This window comes from Acyrthosiphon pisum, chromosome X, assembly GCF_005508785.2.
Source record: "Acyrthosiphon pisum isolate AL4f chromosome X, pea_aphid_22Mar2018_4r6ur, whole genome shotgun sequence".
NCBI classification, from domain to species: domain Eukaryota; kingdom Metazoa; phylum Arthropoda; class Insecta; order Hemiptera; family Aphididae; genus Acyrthosiphon; species Acyrthosiphon pisum.
The window spans coordinates 96,904,012-96,904,830 of record NC_042493.1 but is presented as its reverse complement, the minus strand read 5'-3'; positions in this window follow the sequence as shown (position 1 = coordinate 96,904,830).

Genomic DNA, 819 nt, shown 5'->3' with positions numbered 1-819 from the left:
GGCCGGTTAGGAGTTGGTTAAATTTAACGGGAGATGGTAATACTGGCGCTAAAACTGTTTCTATTCACCCCATTTGAAGGTAGATACCTATTATTGGTACATTTTTTTTTTTAATACCGTAGATAAGTATATATCTTATACCTAGGCTGACATCCCGTCTCCGCTCAGAATCGTTTTTCTTATACAGTGATATTATATCATTGAATTTAAATTTAATACTATCCTTTATACAGTAACCCATTTGTAACCTACTGTATAGGACAGCGACATCCAATTTTCGACCTTTTTATTATTAATACGGTAGCTGGTAAGTTGAATTAATATTATAACATTACAACAAAATAAATAAAATCATAATACTGCGTTATTTAATTTGTAATTTCCTCCAAATTTGAACATAAAATAACTGGTTTTATATTTTTGAGATTTTTTGATTACAGAATAACCTACTTACGTGAAACCTTGTTGTAAGTTTTCAATCCTTATATATAAAAGTATTTTAAATATGATAAATGTTGTCAAAAATCGAACTTTAAATGCTTGTAAAAAAAATTGTGCCCAAGTAATTTTAATATTTTTCAACTGCTATTTAAGCAATATATACATATACTTTGTATTAAATGTTGACGCTTTTTGGCCCAACAAATAAAGTTTTGTTGAAATTTATAGAAAAAAAATATATAAATTTTAAATGGCCCGTAAACAGCTAAAAACATTTAAAAATATTTTTATCAAGTATAGGAATTGATAAAATAAACATATGTTATAAATATCAGGAATCTAATCGTTTATGAATTACTAGAAAATAAGAGAAATCTA